Source organism: Hordeum vulgare, chromosome 5H (assembly GCF_904849725.1).
Source record: "Hordeum vulgare subsp. vulgare chromosome 5H, MorexV3_pseudomolecules_assembly, whole genome shotgun sequence".
NCBI classification, from domain to species: domain Eukaryota; kingdom Viridiplantae; phylum Streptophyta; class Magnoliopsida; order Poales; family Poaceae; genus Hordeum; species Hordeum vulgare.
In genome coordinates, this window is record NC_058522.1 from 484,727,284 (window position 1) to 484,746,246 (window position 18,963).

Genomic DNA, 18,963 nt, shown 5'->3' on the forward strand with positions numbered 1-18,963 from the left:
GGTTTGATGATCGCTGTGCTGCTTCGGTGCCCTCTATTTATAGGCGCTTGGGGCGCCGCCCGGCCGGCCTTGTCGCTCGAATGGTATCGGGATTGCCATCGGATTGGTGATTGAAAGGTCAGTGGCTAATTAGATTCTGAACTTTTTTGGACGAAGGTGCTTCATTTGGAATTTAGATTAGATTCTGGTGCTGCCATGCGCTTGGGATGACACATAGGGGTACGCATAATCGGTAGATCCGGCACCCATCCGCGCGGACAAAGGAGGATGGTCGATCCATGTCAACGTCTCAAATGCATGGCAGCACTGCATCCACAGTTAAATGGCCTGTTTGTTTCGCAGGATTTCTAATAAAACACAGGAACTGGGTGGCACGAGAGCACTTCTTCACGAGCCTGCCAGTGATCATTCTCGCACACCGTCATTTGACGCGTTCTCAACCATCGTCACGTGCCGTGCTCTGAACGTTTTCTTAGTAATTTTTTTTTTTGGGTTTTCCAGATTTTTTTGGTGTTCCGGGTTTTCACCGGTCTTTCGTAATTTTTGGACGAACCACGTTTTCTTTTTTTATGGAAAAAACACGTTTTCTGTTTTTTTCGAAAGACATAGATTTGCTTCCGCGAAAGGCACGGTTTTGCCTTCGCGAGAGGCACAACCGTGCCTCTCGGAAAATGAAAAAACACGTTTTTTTTTAGAGGCATATTTTTTCGTTCGTTTTTTTTTTTTTTGAAAAAAAGGTTCGTCAAAACCTATCAACATGTGATCTAGTTTTAAAAATCTCGACGCGAGAAAGCCAACGATGAAAACGGTTTGAGATTTGAACGGACGGTTTAAAAGATAAAACGTTTTGAAAATACGAATCTACGAAAAAAAAAAGAAAACTCTCAGGTTGCAACGAGTGACACACATGCAATGCGTCACTTGTCGCAACCTGTAGAGGTGGGAGTAATCCTTAAAAGATGTACTCGCTAATAGTGATTTCGTCATCTTCAATCCTGCATGAATACAACAGCGGACCTAGCCCACTTGATCAGGGTGGGCCAGCAGTAATACTGTACATATAGATTTATCTATTTATTATTATTTTCTTAGCCTTTCTTCTATGGTATAGAAGCTATTTTAAAATCTGAGGATGGGTCATGGCCAATCGTGGCCATCCTGTACCTCCGTCAGTGCATAAATAGTATGAACTTTGATTGCACATAGATAAAATGTAAGATTCTTCATATGAAGTTAGAGTGGATGTAAACTTTCCTACGGAACTAAAGAAAATTTCCATTGAATTGTAATCCTATGAATCAAACAACAACTGTTGGGGGAGGGGGGGATCTTAGAATCCTCCAACATTCCTTCAGGAATCCTTTGAATCAAGACACCCTAAGAAAACCAGATCGCCATGTCGCCCACCGGGCGGACGACACGGGAGGCGCCGCCGCCACCTCACTCTCAACCCCCTCCCCCCATTCCCTACCGCCCCCGCGGGAACTGCATGGGCAAAGCCCTCGCGATGGTCGATGGCGGCGAGCCCTCGGGTGGTTGACTCGGTTCGACAACGTTCTTCGCCAGGCTGGCGCGACACTAGCGGCATGGAACATGAAGGCAGATCAACACGGGTCTACATCGTCGAGATGATGGCTTCAGACTTTTTGTTGTATTACTTTGTAAGATTTTGATGAATAATTAATAAAATAGTTGCATACATCGTCGTTATGCATAGGCCGGGCACTACTAGGTGAAAGGCTAGTAGTAGAGCTGGAAATAGGTATATCGATCAGTAGCACGGGTGTGAGCGCTACTAGTACGACGCTACGGTGTTTGCCCCGCGCTACAGCTAAAATTTAGTAGTAGCGCCTGTTATCCATCGCTAGTTAGCGGTAGCATTCTTTCCCAACCCGCGTCACTACTAAACGCACATATTTCTTTTTTATATTTATGTTGTATTTAGACACGATTATACATATCAATATACAACATCAATAATTATTGTGCCAGCAACAACATTTAGATTAAAGTCGATGGATGCAAGTGACCATGTTGAATTAGAGGAAAATATGACGTTGCGAATCGCAATCATATTTTCCTCTAATTCAACATGCTCACTTGCATCCATCCACTTTAATCAAATATATGTCGTATAACTCATCATCATCTTATTCATCTAACAACTCATCATCATCTTAATCATGCCGAGTTAAAATCTCATAAAACAGAAAAACATCATCATCCTAAACGATCATGCAAGTTAATATAAACGAAAAAACATCTCTCTCATAGGACCTAGTCCTCCCTCGTGGGTAAAATGACATAAAAATAGAATAACACATATGCCTTCATGATGAAGCAAAGAGATCCAACGGTCTCCAACTTGTGTCTTGTGATCCTTGTTTATTTCTCCCCATGCTTCAATTGGGAGCCGTCTTTGTGGTTTGTGCTCAGTCGAGTATGGAAAAGAGAACTGGGGCCTCATATGGCTTTAATTGTCATATAACCTTCGCCATGCATCAACGGAGGCACAACATGATTTGGCAATTTCTGTTGAAGAACATAATAGTAGCCTAGTTAGCAATGTAATCAACATCATTTACGCAATAGTAGTGTACTTAATTAGCAACTCTTATCAAGATATTTCGACAAATGTAATTCGTCCTCAACCTATGCACTAATGGCATGTAAAATGTATAATTTGGGTCAGTTCTTAAATTATACAGGAAGTTGTCCCTACCAACCAGGACACCAATAATAAAGTTGATAAGAACATCCTCCTCCTCTCAAGTTAGATGTGATCCATAAGTGTTGTGTGTCATGTCAATTAATTTCTGTGTTTCACTCGAAGAAACGAAATAAGCTGTAAATTATAAATTAACAAATTTAATTTAGTATAGATGAACACCAACTATTTGAAATATAGAATGCAAATTACTTGAGAAATATGGTTGACAAACTCACAAGAAGGTAAAACAGGAAGCATATCAACATCCATCCAAATGTCATTGTTACCTTCAATATGATCTTCAGGATGAAGATTGAAGGTTATTTCCATGTCCTCCTGAAATCCATATGCCTTGCAAAGAGCTTCCCAATTTGAGCACCCTAATTCTGCATTATTAATTGCATTCATTACTTTGACCAGAAATGTGTGACCATGTTTAGTCCTCAGGTTAGCTCTCTTCGTCTCCATACTCTCGTGGTCCTCGAAATCGAGCCTCTCCAAGACATACCATCTTGCATGGCAGGTGATGAACTAGTCAAATTGTATAAAACAAAAATTACACGTTGAAGCAAAGAAACATAAATCATGCTTAATTACAAAAAAAACACTTGTCATCATTGCGTATCATAGAAACAAGGAAGGTCTCGTCAAACTTGATGGTGAAGAACCTGCCGTCTCGCAGGTGAGGCATGTCGCACAAACTCCGATCATTGTCGCGGTAATCATACTCAGGGATCCTATCGTCGTCACACATTTTCTGTGTTCATGATTCAAAAATTCGGCATGACCATTATTAAAATAAGACATATTGAGCACGTGAAATTTGCCGGAACGAAAACGAATCAGCATTCCGATAAAACATAGACACTAGGAGGTGTTCCCTACCATCACTACAGGAATCACCTTCTTTGCCGTCTGCCACCACAGACGGCAAAGACAAATACACGGACGGCAAAGACAGTACCACAGACGACAAAGATTGTCACGGCCGGCAAATTTTCTGCGTCAGCCTACGACGGCATAGGACCTTCTTTGCCGTCTGCCGCCCTAAAGCGGACGGCAAAGCTCTTTGCCGTCAGCTTTCCCGAGGAGCAGTCGGCAAAGAGTTTGGGACGGCAGCCGAGAGGCGTTGCCTCCGTTAGGGGTTAACGGAGCCGTTGCCGTCTGCCTCCTCGGCAATCTTTGCCGTCTGCCTCCCGGTCAAGCTTTACCGTCCGCCTTCTCCTCCCCTCCCTCCCCCCCTCCATCTTTGCCGTCTGCCCCCTTGACTATCTTTGCCGTCTGCCCCCTTGACTATCTTTGCCGTCTGCCGTGTCCTCCCCTCCCCCCTCTCTCCACTTTTGTCTTCTGCCCCCTCCTCTATGCCCTCTTCTTTGCCGTCTGCCCACCCAGCAGGCAGACAACAAAGAGACTATATGGCCAGCTGCTACTGCCCAGGTTGCACAGCTGGGCGCCACGTGGCACCTTTGCCGTCAGCTGGCAGACGGCAAAGGCCTTTGCCATCAGCTGGCAGACGGCAAAGAGCCTATATTGTCCCATTTTTATTTATTTTTTCTATTTCACATCACATATACATATAATTCAGAGCACATGTATCATAAGTAGATCACAACACATATATGATATACATATAAAGCTCATCAATGCCATTTGTTCATCAACGTACATCCCATATATCAAAAGAACCAACACATACGAAGTTTCATCCATATATACATACATATAGTTGCACATATATTGTTCATCAACACATTGTTCATCAACACATACAAAGAACCAACACATTGTTCATCAACTCAAATAAAAACGGAAACTAAAGCACTCCAACGCCAGCTTCCATGCATGTAGTACATCCAATCTGCAAAATGGGAATAAGAAAGTAAGTAGAAGAAGAACAACAACATATATATATGACAAATAAGCTAAAATGAAGAAGAAAGAGAAGAAGCAATAAGAGAACAAGGAGAAGAAAAACAAGAAGGAGGAGGAGGAGGAGGGGAAGGGGAAGGAGAAGGAGAAGGAGGAGGAGAAGAAGAAAAAAGAAGAGAAGAAGAAGGAGAAGAAGGAGGGCTCCTTCTCCTTCTCCTTCTTCTTCTCTTCTTCTCCTCCTCCTTCTTCTTCTTCTCCTCCTCCTCCTTATTCTTCTCCTTCTCCTTCTATTCTTCTTCTCTTCTTCTTCTTCTTCCTTCTCCTTCTTTTTGAGCTAAATATTCCAATTATGTCATTTAAGAGGAAAACAAGCTAAGTATATAATATTCATGAGCTAACCAAGGTTCTTATGCCATTTTGAGCTTATTATGGTATTTTGGAGCTAAATGGGCTAATTATGTCATTGTTGGGTTAATTAAAGCAAGGATAATATGAAAGAGGATAAGAAAGAGGAGGAGGAGGAGAAGAATAAGAAATCAAGAAGAAGGAGGAGGAGGAGAAGGATAGAAGGTCCTTGGCCTTCTCCTCCTCCTCCTTCTCTTCTTTTTCATCTCTTCTTCTTCTTTCTTTTCATTTTGCCTATTTCTTCTCCTCTTCTCCTCTTGTTGGAGCTAAATTACCTAATTATGTCTTTTTTGAGCTAAATGGGCTAATTATGTCATTTTAGAGGAAAACAAGCTAAGTATATAATATTCATGAGCTAACCAAGGTTCTTATGCCATTTTGAGCTTATTATGGTATTTTGGAGCTAAATGGGCTAATTATGTCATTGTTGGGTTAATTAAAGCAAGGATAATATGAAAGAGGAGAAGAAAGAGGAGGAGGAGGAGAAGAAGAAGAAATCAAGAAGAAGGAGGAGGAGGAGGAGAAGGAGGAGGAGGAGAAGGATAGAAGGTCCTTGGCCTTCTCCTCCTCCTCCTCCTCCCCCTCCTCCTTCTTCTCTTCTTCTTCATCTCTTCTTCTTCTTTCTTTTCATTTTGCCTATTTCTTCTCCTCTTCTCCTCTTGTTGGAGATAAATTACCTAATTATGTCTTTTTTGAGCTAAATGGGCTAATTATGTCATTTTAGAGGAAAACAAGCTAAGTATATAATATTCATGAGCTAACCAAGGTTCTTATGCCATTTTGAGCTTATTATGGTATTTTGGAGCTAAATGGGCTAATTATGTCATTGTTGGGTTAATTAAAGCAAGGATAATATGAAAGAGGAGAAGAAAGAGGAGGAGGAGGAGAAGAAGAAGAAATCAAGAAGAAGGAGGAGGAGGAGGAGAAGGAGGAGGAGGAGAAGGATAGAAGGTCCTTGGCCTTCTCCTCCTCCTCCTCCTCCTCCTCCTCCTTCTTCTCTTCTTCTTCATCTCTTCTTCTTCTTTCTTTTCATTTTGCCTATTTCTTCTCCTCTTCTCCTCTTGTTGGAGCTAAATTACCTAATTATGTCTTTTTTGAGCTAAATGGGCTAATTATGTCATTTTAGAGGAAAACAAGCTAAGTATATAATATTCATGAGCTAACCAAGGTTCTTATGCCATTTTGAGCTTATTATGGTATTTTGGAGCTAAATGGGCTAATTATGTCATTGTTGGGTTAATTAAAGCAAGGATAATATGAAAGAGGAGAAGAAAGAGGAGGAGGAGGAGAAGAAGAAGAAATCAAGAAGAAGGAGGAGGAGGAGGAGAAGGAGGAGGAGGAGAAGGATAGAAGGTCCTTGGCCTTCTCCTCCTCCTCCTCCTCCTCCTCCTCCTCCTTCTCTTCTTCTTCATCTCTTCTTCTTCTTTCTTTTCATTTTGCCTATTTCTTCTCCTCTTCTCCTCTTGTTAGAGCTAAATTACCTAATTATGTCTTTTTTGAGCTAAATGGGCTAATTATGTCATTTTAGAGAAAAACAAGCTAAGTATATAATATTTATGAGCTAACCAAGGTTCTTATGCCATTTTGAGCTTATTATGGTATTTTGGAGCTAAATGGGCTAATTATGTCATTGTTGGGTTAATTAAAGCAAGGATAATATGAAAGAGGAGAAGAAAGAGGAGGAGGAGGAGAAGAAGAAGAAATCAAGAAGAAGGAGGAGGAGGAGGAGAAGGAGGAGGAGGAGAAGGAGAGAAGGTCCTTGGCCTTCTCCTCCTCCTCCTCCTCCTCCTCCTCTGTTATGACCGGCTTGGCCTATGGCCGGCGTAGGCCCATTGGGCGTTAATATCAGCGGCTTGGCCCGCAAGTTATCTTAGGTAAATTACTTTAGGAAAGTTATCTTAGGCTCGAGTTATAAACACTAGTTGGAAGACATCAATTGAGATCAAGCAATAAAGATATTATCTTCTGTTGCCCGGCTCTCCAAGGAGCCGGAACCCTAGCCTCCGCCGCACCTAACCCTAGCTGCGACGGCGCCATCTCGCCGGTGCGTCCGCTCCAGCCCTCGCTCCCCTCCTCCCTGCCCTTACAACCTACGCCGGAGGCCCGGTAGGAACCCTAGTCCTACCAATTTGGTATCCAGAGATTCCAGGCTGATCATGTCGCTCCCTCCACCACCGCCGCCGCTCAACACCATCACCGCCCCACCGCCGCAAACCACCACCACCGCCCCGCCGCCGCTGCCGCTCACGTCCGGGACCGCTCCCTCGCCAGTGCCGATCATCACCGCGGAGGAGCCGCTCCCCATACTCTCGCCCGAGGCGATATCGGGCACCCTGCGGGAGCTTGTCCAAGCGGTCCGAGGCATCAGCCTCTACCTCGCTGGGACCCAACCCCCGCCGCCGAGCGTCGCCCCCACTACCTACGGGCCGTCGTCGCTGCCGTGGGCCACCCCGGCCTTCCAGCCACTCCACGGAGGGGCGCCGCCGCCGCCGCCGCAGCTGCTGCTGCAGCACTACCACGCCGCGGGCACTCCCTAGCCGGTGTGGCCGGCCACCACCGCGCCGCTGGGGGGGTTGCCCCACCAGTCGCTACCGGCCACCACGGCGCAGGCTCCGGCGCCGCACCAGCAGCCGCCGCCGCCATCGACAGCAGCACCTCCAGCGCCCCGAACCATCGACACATGTCTGCCCCCGCCTCTTCTACTTGGAGACGGTCGACTACACCGAGGCGGACGAGACGAACGACGCACCAGACCCGGCCGCAGATTCTACGGCGACGGCCTGCGTCGTCTCTCTCCATGCCCTCGCCGGCATCCGCCATGAGCGGACCATGTTGCTGCCTGTGACGATCCATGGCGAGCAGCTGGTCGCCCTGCTGGATACGGGCTCCACTCATAACTTCCTGCCCGAGGCAACCATGCGTCGTCTAGCTATTCCGACCACGGGCGGGGAGCGCCTTCGGATCACGGTGGCCAACGGTGACCGCCTCCAGTGTCATGGACTCGCCCGCGACGTTCCCATCACCATCGGGGGCGAACACTTTTCCATTAGCTGTGCCGGCATCGACCTCGGCTGTTTCGACTTCATCCTTGGTGTGGACTTTCTCCGGACCCTCGGGCCCATCGTGTGGGACTTCGACGCCCTCACGATGACATTCTGACGGCTGGGACGCCAAATTGGCCTTGGCCTCCTCCTCCTCCTCCTCCTCTTTATGTCTTTTTTGAGCTAAATTACCTAATTATGTCTTTTTTGAGCTAAATTACCTAATTATGTATTCTTGGAGCTAAATTGGCTAATTATCTCATTTTAGAGGAAAACAAGCTAAGTTTGGAGGAGAAACTTACCGTAGTGGTCATCAAGGAGGAGAAACACCACGGTTGCTCGCGCCGGCTTCGTTTGGAGACGGTTGCCCTGGAGAAGGGTCGTGCGATGCCGCTCGGGAGTTATTCTGCAGAAAATATATTTTGCAATGTCTCAGTTAGCATGATGACACTCAATTATTAATACTAGTTTATAATGAAACTCACCGTGCCAATCGAAGAGAAGACGGGCATCGGCGGAGGGACTTGACCGCTCTTCTCGCACAGACCCTGAAGAGTGGGTCATATTAGTTAGTATTGAAAGAGACATTACACACATGATTTGGCTAATGTGAAAAAAAACATACCACAAAAAGCTCGTACAGGGCCCGTTGACCCGCCTCATTCCGGGCCCTCTCCTCCTCAAGCAATCGTGCCGTGCTCTGGTTCCTCTCATCAAGAGCAGCCTGAAGAGCAGCCTGGCTTGCCAATCTCTCTTTCTCAAGAGCAGCCTGGTTTGCCGCTCTCTCTTTCTGAAGAGCAGCCTGAAAAACCATTCCTCGTTACCACAGTAATGATCTATGGTGACACACATAATGAAATGGATGAAAGTGTTCTTAGTCCGTACAACTAACCTCAATGGCAAGTTCGACTGGCCGTGGACGACGCGTTATCTGAGGACAGTTGCTCGACTGGCGCGCCTTGATCTCCGGAAGAGTGAGTGGACAACGTATTATCCCATCTCCAATGGCTATCGAGCCATGGGGCCTCCCGCCACTAGATATCATCACCAACTCTGGATCCAAAGGTTCCTGGCTAGGGTTAAAGTCATCCCCTTTCGTAGCCTTCCCCGCGTCCCTGTATGCCACGAGCTTCTGGTGGGATGATATGTTGGTGAAGTTACTGGGATCATCCAGGGCAGACTCAGAGAATGCCTTCGCCTTCTTGTACGAGGCAGTATGGGCCATGCCATAAAGGTCGTACAAGTGTGGCATCTCAGTCTTATTGTGATGCGCCTAAAAGAGAGGAACAAAATATTAGCATAAGAATGAATTGCATGAATCATGAAGCAAATCACATACCCAGTTTCGTCCAAACTGAAGTAAGTTGGCGCTGCCTTGATGGTGTGGCACACCAACCATTTGGCTACGCCGATCCTTCGCATTATCGTGGACGGCTCGCCAGCTGCCTGTGCACCACTCATCAACCAACGCCTCCCAACAATCCATCTTATCCGCACACCATCTCGGGGGCACCTGTAAGTTATTAGAAAGAATTTTCAGCGCTACGCCTATGAATGAAATCAAGAAAACTACGTAGAAGGACTTAAGAATAGGTAATTACCTTCATGTATTGCTCCTTCTTCAGAAACTTTCCGCGGCAATTCTTCTTCTCCTTCTTAATACCGATCGGGCATAGATAGCTCTTTGCCAAAGGTACGAAAGAGATACCCGTTGATGTTGTATTTCTTAAATGAACGGACCTTATAGTCAAAACCATTAGCGACTTGTCTCAATTCGGCGTCCATAGACTCTGAATTAGCCTACAAGTTTAATACGAAACGGTTGTTGCATTAGCCGCAAGTTAGACCAAGAATGAAATGGTCCATTATTGATAATTACTGTTTGTTTGAACCAAGAGATGAAACCGGGATAGCCGCCTCCTGTCTTTGACAGAAGCTCATACTCTTCGACGGAATCATTTTCGATCACCGCTCCATCCGAGAATTTGACGACGTAACGGCTGTTTGAAATATCCGGGAATAAGAGCAGTTCAAATGAATTAGAAGTTACGGGAAAATGTGCCGAGAACTCACTCGATGTACGGCCGCACTTCTGTTAGGTTGTTGAAGATATACAACGAAATGTTCCGCCATTCTTCGATATCCAACATTATTGGTTTCGAAGCACCGGCTGGTGCGAGCTTCCCTTTGAATAGGCTGAGGTTGGACCCACCTTTTTTAGGGTCTCCATCATTGTGCCGAGGCTTCGGATTATGCAAATGATGATTTTTGGCTTCGTAGTGTGCTGTCAGAAAGTTTGCCACCTCCTCAGTAATGAATGCCTCAGCCATCGATGCTTCAATTCTACGCTTATTTTTACATTTAGCTCGAAGGGTCTTCTGCATCCTCTCAGTTGCATAGCACCAACGATCTTGCACGGGCCCACCCAATCTTGCCTCGGTCGGTAGATGTAAAATCAAATGCTGCATTGGATTAAAGAAGCCCGGTGGAAAGATCTTCTCTAACTTGCACAACAACTCCGGTGCAAACTCCTCCATGTCTTCTACCACGCCAGGCGACAATTCTTTCGCACAAAGAACACAGAAGAAATAGCTCAGCTCCGTCAGTACTAGCCATTCATCCTCAGGAATAAAGCCACGTAACATCACCGGCATTACCCGCTCTAGCCATATGTGCCAATCATGACTCTTGAGACCAAAGATTTTTAATTTTTCAAGACTCGCTCCCCTCTTTAGATTCGCTGCATACCCATCGGGGAACATCAAGTGCATTTTGACCCACAAGATAATTTCCCTCATAGCTCGCCTTCCAAGATTGAACCAGGCCTTTGGCTTCGACCACTTCTGCTTTCCTTTGCCTTCTCGCATGTTTTGTAACGGTCTATGAATAGTGTCTCTTGATCGACTCTAGCCTTAATATTATCCTTTGTCTTCCCATCTATGTCGAACAATGTACCAAAAATAGCCTCTCTGATATTCTTTTCAGTGTGCATCATGTCGATATTGTGTGGAAGAAGGAGGTCTTTGAAGTAAGGCAGATCCCAGAAGCATGGCTTGTGAGTCTAGGCATGTTTTGAATTATACCCCTTGAAATACCCTAGACGCTCTGGATCAGGCTCGAGGGCGTTTAACTGATCCAGGATCTGTTGGCCTGTGAACGCATGTGGTGCCAAGTTTTTGACAATTTTACCTTTGGTAAAGTTCTTCTTGTCTTTTCTGAACTGATGGTCAGGATCCAGGAACTGTCTATGCAAGTCAAAGCAAGAATACTTCCGACCCTCCTTCAACCAATGAAACTGAAGAGCTGCCTTGCATTGGGGGCACGGGAACCTTCCATGCACACACCATCCAGAGAATAGCGCATACGCTGGCAAGTCATGCATGGAGTACATGTACCACACAAGCATTTTGAAGTTTTCTTTTCTAGCGGCATCGTATGTCTTGACCCCATTTTCCCAAGCTTCTTCCAGTTCATCCTTAAGCGGTTGCAGGTACACATTCATAGTCTTCCCCGGATAATTGGGCCCTGGAATTATCAACGTCAGAAATATGTTCTTTCTTTGCATAATCTGCCCGGGGGGGGGGGGGGGAGATTCAGTGGAATGACAAATACAGGCCAACAACTGTATTGGGTTGCCGTCATGCCGAAGGGATTAAAACCATCCGTGGCGGTGCAGACTCGAGGATTCCTTGGATCTGCCGCTTTATCCTGATGCAATCCATCGAAATGTTTCCACGCTTCCCCATCCGATGTGTGTACCATCATCTTATTCCCATCCGCATCTAGTTCGGTTCTTTTGCCCAATTTGTGCCATGTCATCTGTCTGGCTGTCTCTTCGACCATGAAAAGACGTTGAAGTCTTGGTACGATTGGCATATACCGAAGAACACTAACTGCGATTTTGGTCTGCCTCTTCTCACCCATACCGTTGTTTACCATAAGATACCTGCAAGACTCGCAATTGGGACAATAGTCCAAGTGTGCATACTCCTTCCTAAATAAGACACATCCTTTCTCACATGCATCTATCTTCTCATAGGGCATCTTAAGTACACGAAGTATTTTGTCCGACTGGTATAGGTTTGCAGGCATGACATGGCCTTTGGGTAGGAAACGTCCAAATAGTGTCATCATCGCGTCGTAGCATTCTCTTCCCAAGTTGAACTGAGCCTTCAGAGCCATTACTTGTGCAATTGCATCCAGCTGACAGAGCTCGGTGTGCTCATGGAGAGGACGTTTTGAAGACTCCAACATTTCATAAAAGGCCTTTGCAGATTCCTCCATCTCATCTTCTGAATCCCGAGCATCATCAAAGTCTTGCACCATGTCTTCGATCCCAGTACCATGCTCGTCCGTGCGACGACGGACCACCTCAGCTCTTGTGCGTTGTATAGACTCACCATGAAATGTCCACACCGTATAATTAGGCTTAAAACCCCTCCTCTGCAGGTGTTTAATCATTACAACCTATGTCGTCTTTTTATAGTTGTCGCATCCAGGACATGGGCAATAGTTTCTTTCCTGGCCATTTGCGAATGCGGCTTTCACAAATTCCTTTGTTTTTAAAAACCATTCTTTCGTCATCTCTTTATGACTAGGGTGACCGGTATACATCCACGCACGATCACTCATCTTGCGTAGCTACTAAAGACAGAAGAAATATATTTATATATAATTTAGCATTTATATTCATCTTTCGCCATTTTTATTACGTCCAGGCAACCTACACGCTAATAGGTAAAGATAGGTCCTAATCCCACCCGAGTATGTGTAGATTGGGTTCGTTTTCCCATGCTCTGCTCCGGATCCAACGCAAAATTTCGGCAGCACCTCCCCGCTATTCTCCTGATACACGTCTCCGCAATAAACAGAGAGGATGTGCATCCGGAGAACAACAGGGAGGCACTGACGAAATTCCGCATCGGATCCAGAGCACAGCATACGGGAAAACGAACCCAATCTACACATACTCGGGCTGTCCATGGATAATGTTGGACAATTCGAAAGGATGGCGGTTATAAATATGCAAAGACATGCATATTTATAGATGTCGCCCTTTCGAACGGGAGACGCATACTGGTCACGCATACTGATAAATTAATTGAATTACCTAAATCTAGAAAGTTGCATCCGGAAACCGAGCCACAGTAAATGAAGGGGCGGGAAGGAGATGAAATTTGTACTGACCCACGAATGAAGGGGCGGAGCTCGTACAACAATTACCTAATTATGTTGGAGCTAAATTACCTAATTATGTCTTTTTTGAGCTAAATGGGCTAATTATCCCATTTTAGAGGAAAACAAGCTAAGTATATAATATTAATGAGCTGGGTTATGTCATTGTCCTATACTACTTCTTTTCTTCTTCTCCTTCTTATTTTTGTCTTCTCCTCCTCCTCCTCCTCTTCTTCTTCTTCTTCTTCTTCTCCTCCTCCTCCTCTTCTCCTCTTCTCCTCCTCCTCCTCTTCTCCTCCTCCTCTTCTTCTTCTTCCTATTCTTTCTATTAAGCAGGTCCAGAAGTTGCCCTTTTGGTCCAGAGGACTTTCCACGTTACCTATACTACTTTTCAGGTTATGTCATTGTTGGGTTAATTAGCCCATTTTGCCTATTTCTTCTCTTCTTCTCTTCTTCTTCTCTTCTTCTTTTCTTCTACTAAATCTACTAATTAACTAACAGAATCTACCACTAAAACTACTAATTAACTACTAATCTACCACTAAACTACCTACTAAATCTACTAATTAACTAACAGAAACTACCTACTAAATCTACTAATTCATTCTTCTTCTTCTTCTTCTTCTTATTTTATTTTTTATTTTTTCCTCTTATTCTTCTTCTCCTTCTTCTTGTTTTCTTCTTCTCTTCTTCTTCTTCTTCTTCTTCTTCTTATTTTCTTTTTTCCTCTTATTCTTCTCTTCCTCTCCTATTTTTCTTCTTCTTCTTCTTCTTGGTTCTTCTCCTTCCCTTCCTTTTCCTTCTTCTTCTTTTCCTTCTTCTTCTTATTTTTTTCTTCTCCTTTCTCCTTCTTCTTCATCTCCTTTCTCCTTCTTCTTCTTCTTCTTCTAAACCTAAACTAACTAAACCTAAACTAAAACTGAAACTAAAACTAAAACTAAACTAAAACTGAAACTAACCTAACTAAAACTGAAACTAACCTAACTAAATCTGAAACTAACCTAACTAAAACTAAAACTAACTAAACTAAAACTGAAACTAACCTAACTAAACCTAAACTAAAACTGAAACTAAAACTAAACTAAAAGTAAGAACTAATTAAACAAAAACTATTAAAAAAAGAAGAAAAAGAAACTTACCAGGGGGAGGAGGGCCGCAGGGGGAGGAGGGCGGCGGTGGAGGAGGGTGCAGGGCGGCGGTGGGGTGGGGTGGGGAGGTGGGGTGGGGTGGCGTCGGCGGCGGCGGTGGCGGGGGCGCAGGGAGGAGGAGGAGGGCCGCAGGGGGGGGTGCAGGGCGGCGGTGGGGTGGGGAGGTGGGGTGGGGGTGGCATCGGCGGCGGCGGCGGTGGGGCGGCGGCGGCGGCGGCGGTGGGGCGGCGGCGGCGGGGGCGCAGGGAGGAGGAGGAGGGCCGCAGGGGGGGCGCAGGGCGGCGGTGGGGTGGGGGTGGCGTCGGCGGCGGCGGCGGTGGGGCGGCGGCGGCGCTGGGGGCCGGGGGCTGCTGCGGCGGCGCTGAGGGGCTGCGGCGGCGCTGAGGAGAGAGCAGTGAGAGAGAGTGCGTGGGAGAGAGGAGAGAGGTGGGGCGCGCGGCGACCGTTAACGTTTGGGTGGTCCATCCCCTTTGCCGTCTGCCACGGACGGCAAAGCTAGTCAGGCAGACGGCAAAGGGGTGGGTGGGGCCGGGGTGGGACGGGGAGAGAGGAGGGGTGGGGTGGGATAGCTTTGCCGTCTGCCATCCCTACCTTTGCCGTCTGTTGACAGACGTCAAAGAGGTGGCTGATGGCAAATATGTATTTTGCCATCAGCCTCCTCTTTACCGTCTGTTTTTTGCCAACACACGGTAAAGAGGTTCTTCGCCGTCAGCTGGCTGATGGCAAAGATTTGGCAGATGGCAAATATAGGAATTCCAGTAGTGAATAACATACACACATGGTAATATTCTCTCACGGTAATAGTTCGACCGTCGGTGATGGACGCGCCCCCTCTCCTCTCCTTGCGCATTATATCGACGTATGTATCGCGAGGAAAAGAAGAGGAGGAGGCGCCCTCCACGACAACATTCGGGATTCCTCCATAAAGAACACACATGAAAGTCACATAAGGAGCAACGGCAGACCGAAAGTACATGTTTTTTTACTAAAAAAAATATAACTAATACATTATCTCAAATTATGAACTTGAATATAATATCACTAATACATTTATAATGAACTCGAATATAATATCACTAACAAATCATCTTGAATAATCCAAAGAGAATATTATCATATAATATCACTAATACATATCGAATATTATCGAATAATCTAGTTGACTAGCGGTTCTTAAGTCGCGGACGGTAGACACCCAAAGAAAAGAAACCATCACAGGATCATAACTCGGGTGAGATCCCTGAAGAACCTGCCAGGTATTGGAGAACCTGGCGTCCAACACATCCATGTAGTGACGAACGTGCTAGTCCTCCTCCCTGACATGGCGACGTACCACCTCAGCAGGGATGCACTCCCTCCGCACCGATAGTGGCCCACGCGACCGCCACCAAAGAAGCTTCGGGTCGACAATGAGACCGGGATTCCTCACGAAGCTACGCGCCCCGGAAGATAGCACCTCCGAGTGCCAGTCCGACGGAGCCCAGTCCCGGACATGGCGCCTCTCAAGGATGTCACCGCCAAGCGACGACGAGGATGCGGGTCGGGCATCGTCGATGTCGAGAACAAATTCCTATGAGAACACATTCTTATCGTTTAATGGTTTACTTTTTTATTCTTAAACTATAATAAATGAGTAATGACATAAAAAAAGGTCTATGAACATATCGAGCGCCAATTTTTTTGACTCATTTTTAGGATTAAAACTCATCTTTGACCATTTGTTTTCTTATTAACTATCTAATTTCATTAACAATTTAACCCTAGCAATCCTAGCAAGAACCCTAGAAATCAACCCTAGCAATGTCCTAGCCACAATCAGCTCTAGCAAGAACCCTAGAAATCAGCCCTGGAAATCCTAGAAACTAGCAATCAAATGGACGGAGGAGGCTGGAGAAGTCTCACGAGAGAAGGAGACGGCCGGTGCGCGAAGGAGATGGCCTGAGGAGAAGAAGAGGGCGCCGGGTGCGCGGGTCGGGGCCGAGGTGGACGTCGCTGGGGTAGGAGATTGGTTGTCGTCGGGGTCGGGGTCGTCGGGGTCTTTGTCCGGGTCGGGGTAGGGGGCAGCACCCGGTCGGAGGACCGGCGGCGACGGCGGAGTCTAGACCGGGGTGATAAATAGTATTATTACTTGTATGTGAGACAATGATGCTTGTATGATAATCATCTGTGAGCTAATGATTTTCGTTTTATTCGACTATAACACTTTTATCATGTTAGAAAATTGATTTTAGGTTCATATGGGCGGCAAAATGCTAAAAAATAACTTAATATTGTTTCATAAGAACAACATCACAATCCAAGGGCATCACGTATTTTACACTGAGTATATCACAAATAAGCTGAAGGGACAGGCGAAAAGAATTGGGCTTATTCTTAGGGGCTTTTTTTCTAAAGAAGCTTATGTGGGGCATATTTTCACAGGAGCTTATGCATAAGCAACAACCCAAAAGAACTGGCCCTTAGTTGTTGTTAGAGTTTCATCGGCTCGCGGGATGGCTTCGACAACAATGACAACAGCGACGAGTAAGTGTGATCTTCCCTTGACGTGTTAGGTTCCTTCCTCATCAGCGGTAGATCTAGGAGCTCTTTTCGTATTATTAAAGGCCATATTGTTTCTACATAGTCAAAGTGACCAAAGTAAAGCTAAAAACTTGTTTAAGTAGCATCTTCAAAACCAAATTTCATCTCTATTTTTGACGTGATGTGCTCTATGCATTACTGTTGTCCAATGTATACTAATGTAGCCCATTTTTCCCGGGAGCGGTGTTTTGCTCCCGGGTATACTAATGTAGTCCATTTTTTCTAGGAGCGGTGTTTTGCTCCCGGGTGAACAACAACGTTAACAAAATATTAAATCTTTTTGAAGAATTCTGATTTTTTTTTAGATTGTATTAGTGTTGCAAACATGCACGACAATTTTCATGTGATAAGGAGCAGCGGTGTTTCGTCAGCAAAAAAATAAATTTGGAATGACATTTTGAGGTAACTTTTGGTGTTCAGTAATTTTTTTTTTTTTTGCATAAGCCAAAACATTTTACTTTTTTTGTCTCAAAATTTGCAGGTAGCATTTGGATGTGATTAAGCACACAAATAAAAAATAATGATTTTTTTTTTCATTTCAGCCGAATTGCATTTCCGATTTTTGCAGCCCAAGGTTCTTTGTAGCGATGGCTGTTGATGCACCTTGCATCCTGGCAGTGTCCCAGCCATCCAATGTGTAGCCGCCCATTGGCAGAATGTATCCCAAATTCTACAGTAACTTCCAACTCCCCCTTGGACCAAAAAGAAAGAACGGATCTCCCCACCCGCGTCCACGACTCCGATATGTTTGGAGAAGGAATCTGACCTTATGCCATGATCAGGTTGCGATGCCTTCTATCCATGGTCCTGTTTCCTCGGCTCATGTTTCTCGGCTGGCCACGGAGGCCATGGAATTGGGAGATTTTCCAAGGCCACCACGCAAAGATCTCATTGCCACATGCTCGATGTTTACGGGAGAAGCGAGCTCACGTGGAGGCCCTCGGGTCCGTCTGGTGCTTGCCGTGGACCTAAGAAACCGGGCATCTTGCCCCCATTACAGAGTAGACCGGGGATGCATTGGGCTGGGCAGGTTGATCTCCGTGGAATATAATCTGCATAAAGAGCGGTTTCAGGATTTCCCCCCGTCAAATTCTGATTTTTGAACCTCCTTTCTAGTAGAATGCATCTTCATCGGCTACTTAGGTCGATTTTTCTGCTACACAGAGATCATGCTAGGCTCGGGTGCTAACGATCGACATAAGTTCGCTGCTTCACGTACGTGTTGAATTCTCTTCGTTACCTCGCTTAAGCAGTGTACTATTACCTCCGTTCGGAAATAACTTAAGTGGTTTTAGTGCAGACGGGAGTACCACTTAAGCATAGCAACTTGGAAGCACGGAGATTACTGTCGGTCGAGGTGTTTTTGACTGGGTTTGACACGCAGCCACCGCGCGTGCAGTCTGCATCAAACTGGATCCCAAATCTGCCTCAGATTGCAGGCACCAACTAGGGCGATCGGAATCCAGGAGGTCTCTACATCAGTTCAGCCAGGATTCAGAATATTTACATCTTTTCCGCAGCCAGAAAGGGCATCCCAATCCTGATGTGCCGTAGCTTATTCTCTCGGCTCGAACGTTCGTATACCCACCCGCCACCCTAGCCAGCCTATCCCTCTATCTAGCATCTCACTGGATCGACAGCGTGGGCACCGACAAGAAAGGCGAATTTCTGCGTGTGGCCCTGATCGCAACTGCACCTCCAAGTCCAAGAGGCATGAGCATCTGCTTATCACGTCGATCAGATAGAGCAGCTCCAGAGTGTGCAGACGTAGTCACCAACTCGTCGGCATATTGCCCACCGGCCCGGAAGGCGCCACGCTGGTGCAGTGGCCAGAAACGCTAGCTGTTCGACTTTATTCTGAATCTTATCGCAATATGGTTGTAACCCGTAGAACCCTGACTCTTTTTTCTGCTGCAGGTTGCAGGTGCATCAGGGCTTGGTGATGCAGCAAGGAGGAAACACGGGGAAGGCCGTTATAGAGCAGCTGGTTTCCCATACAGTAGTGTTTTTGTCCATGTGGCTTCACTTGTTCATC